The sequence below is a fragment of the Panulirus ornatus genome, chromosome 23 (assembly GCF_036320965.1).
Source record: "Panulirus ornatus isolate Po-2019 chromosome 23, ASM3632096v1, whole genome shotgun sequence".
Classification (NCBI taxonomy): Eukaryota; Metazoa; Arthropoda; class Malacostraca; order Decapoda; family Palinuridae; genus Panulirus; species Panulirus ornatus.
Window position 1 is genome coordinate 17,364,565 of NC_092246.1, and position 3,698 is coordinate 17,368,262.

Consider the following 3,698-nt stretch of genomic DNA (forward strand, 5'->3'; position numbering starts at 1 on the left):
CCCATGAACGTCACACACGTCACCTTCTGAACGGCTTGATTGATGCAAGTGGTAGCACCGTTTGCCTGTAGGGCTCTGGTGCGCTCCTATCAAACGTTTGTTGCCCTGAATTTCGCGAGAATACAAATGCTAAAGAATGGAAATATGTCAGTAACAATTATCAGAAATGTAACTTATACTGTAAACATGTTTGACATGGCGAGGAAATTGGTATTTCTATGAATCATTGTATCTTTGGTGCCTTCCAAGACGTAAAATCTAAATATAACCTGAATTCTAAAAGGATGAGGAGAAGTATCGATAAAGCTCACATGATACATGGTATTTTAACCATTCTTTTGGTACAGTCGTGTGTTACAGGGCTGTATCAAAGGCACCAGATTTCCATTACTATCTGTCTGTAGGCCAGCAGGTGTAAGCTCTCCCGAGGATTCGCCAAAAAGGCGCAGACTGATGGAAATATTAACCCGGAAATCGATTATATGCCTTCTTTATTAACCAGCATTATTGTAACAAATTGAAACGCACACACTCACAGACACACACACACACACACACACAAACAGACAGACAGACAGACACACACACACACACACACACAGACACACACACACAAACAAACACACACACACACGCACACAGACACGCAGACACACACACACACACACAGACACACACACACACACACACACACACACACACACACACACACACACACACATACACACACAGACACACCCAAGTGAGTTAGCCGTGGCATTTGAATCTTGATGATGAACAGGAAGGAAAGCAATTAGTAATGTTTGATAAGAGAAGTATTTCATTCAAATGAGACACAGAAGCTCAAAGCAACTTGATGACTAGGGAGGAAATATATGACTTTTCAAACTGAAAAAAAAATAGCTCGAACTAATGAAATAGGTACGAATTGTTTCCACATTTAGCGTGGCATGACGTACCTCTGCCCAGAGGTCCGTAGCTTTGGAGATGGTGTGAGGAAAGAGGAAGCAAATAGGGTGAAAATATTTATTTGAACTACATACACGAAGTGATCGAGTGCGTCCTCCCATGGCGCATGGGTAAGACACTGAGGGGTGAGAGCAGTGTATGCAGCCACCTTGTGAAGTAAAGTCTGTAGAATTATCCACGCTCATGATCCAATGTTTATGATTTTAAGGATCCCTAGACTTGCCAGTGTGTATAGTTTAGGGCGAAGGAAACGGAGGGTGAGGGTTGTCATACATATGTGATGTGGATAAAGGTATTGCGCCATACGAAGTTCCAGTTTGTTAAGGATATACAGGTGGTCATATGTAGAAAGCGTCATCATGAATTACTGTCTTGTATTTTCAACGCGTTCCCAGCCTCACTTGTCTCTGTATTGGCTTTCCAGTCAGTGTAAGTGCTCACACGAAGAGTTTACATATCGCCACTGTTATATCGTGGAGATCTGTGAATGGAGGTATAAATCTCTCTCCCTTCCATCTACTTGTACTAAACACCTTGAAATTGAAATGACACTTTCGTATATTCCCTCTTCTACAGATCTGTAACAATATTGAATGAAGATGCCATAGTCCCAGTTTCCCTCAGATGTAAGGACTGTTGAAATCAATTTTTGTCTATGAAGCTGAAGGACGAACATTTCAGAGAGGAACAGAATTGCCTCACGTGTTGGAAACAACTGTGATAGCGCAGACTGGTACTAGCTGACCCACTTCCCTTTACAAGTAAACGCTTAGGGTCAAATGCGTATGTGAAAAAAAAGAACACTAGGCAGAGAGTTGAACACAGCAAAGCTGTTGGTGGTAAGGTGTCAGTGATTTTTTTTAGTGTAAATATTGATTTTATGAAGTGAATATTGGTGTGGCTCGAGATATATGGGCCATTGGATGAGCCTCATGTCTAAGGTTGTGAGATGATTGAACTTCGAGATTTCTAAGACATGAAGAACCGAAGGAAGGGTTCTCTGTACTTCATATGAAAGTGACAAGGGCTGCATTGTACCTCATAGGAGGAACTGATAAGAGCTGCATTGTTGCCAATAGGAAGAAATGACAAGGGCTGCTCAATATCTCAATTGAGGAAGTGGAGAGAGCTGATTGATACCTCATATGAGAGCGAGCCGAGCGTTGCTGCCCTGTTCTCCACCTCATTCACTGGATCCAGCCTTCAGTGAATTCTCCTCCGTTGATGATTCCAATATTTAGCACTCTACTACCAACTAGCCTATCACCAAGTATGAAGAATATATCACCCATCTCAGTTACCTACAGACTGACAGGGATGCACATAGGTGGTGTCAGTGAAATACCAAATTTAAACCCTCATTTGTAGATTCGAGAAAATTGGGAAAACTAATGATGTTACAGATATTTTTGATGGAAGAAAGATTTTTTCCCTGCATTTCAAAGTAGATAAAGTTATGTGTATATATATGATGTAGGAATACATAATGGATATGCATGATATATGCAAAGAAATAAATATCTTCCGCCAATACTGTGTGTGAATTCATGTATGAAAAACATTTGGATGTGTGATGTGTTTACGGGTATCTGAAACAAAAGTACATCTAGAAAGAAAAACCTCACTGTAAAGATCTTCATATCCTGCCCCTCATTGTAGCACAGGTCCTAAAGCCTAGGCAACTATGTAAAAGGGGTCTGGAAGCTGTATGATTGATTATGTAGCAAGGTGATGGCGTCCAAGTTGAAAAGGAGAGTCACATTGTTGAATAAAAATACCGAGACAGACTGGGTGATTTCAGAGCCAACTGAAATGAATCAACTTTCTGAGAGAATTTTCTTATCATTGTGATTGTTACAGGAATTCTATCTGTTTTTAGTAACAGATGCTGAATACTCATCCATCTAAAGGCCACTCTCTGTCCTGACTAAAGAACAGAGAATGCACGTACAGCCAGTTAACCTTATGACCACCATAAAGAACACGTCATCAGGATAATTGTCACCGTCAGGGACACTGGGTGGGTGTGGTCTGCTCCCCGCTGGGTATATATATGTACGACAGCGCAAACACTGACCATACAGCAGCTGTACAGCCACCAACAACACATCCCCAACCATGAGGATTCTGGTACGCTCCTCATAAGTCTAAACTTTCTTGAAGCTTGTTTTATAGGTTCGCCATTATGCAAAAGAATTTGCTTGCTATAAAAGATGATTTAAATATCTTCTTCCTCAGATCTTTGTACTGTTGGTTGCCTTCGCGGCAGCATTTCACGGCCTGCAAAATTTTCCACCCTGGAAACCTCAACAAGCCTATCAGTACGGCTATCTTTCTTACCAGCCCGTACAAAAGCGTGAAGTTGAACCATCCTACCTAAGCAAGAGGAATGACAACCTTCAATACCGTGACTAGCCCCACACATGACGCTACACCCAGAGTGATGGTTTTCCTTCAATAGATGTTATATTAGAATTTTGCTAGCTTGTGCTTTCTTGTGGAATAATAAATGATTAGTAGTCTCCATATGCCTTTCTTAAACCCGGCCCCATCTTTGTAGAAAGATAAGAGCGGTGGTGATCAGAATATACGAGTACCCAGATTAAGATCATGCCACCGTGTACAATGTCCATTGTGTGATAACAATTTGAAGGGAAGAGAAGATACAACACAGAGAAAAATGTTCAGTGAGGGAACGCCTGTACATATATGTCAGAGGGCAATAGATA

General features: G+C 41.3%; 1 long non-coding RNA gene across 1 annotated transcript; it reads left to right on the forward strand.

Moving 5' to 3' along the window:
- The first annotated feature begins 3,052 nt into the window (after positions 1 to 3,052).
- Positions 3,053 to 3,493, forward strand: LOC139756681 (uncharacterized). The gene is made up of 2 exons (XR_011714412.1): positions 3,053 to 3,099; positions 3,208 to 3,493. It is a non-coding gene; the product is annotated as an uncharacterized lncRNA (long non-coding RNA).
- The last annotated feature ends 205 nt before the right edge of the window (positions 3,494 to 3,698 follow it).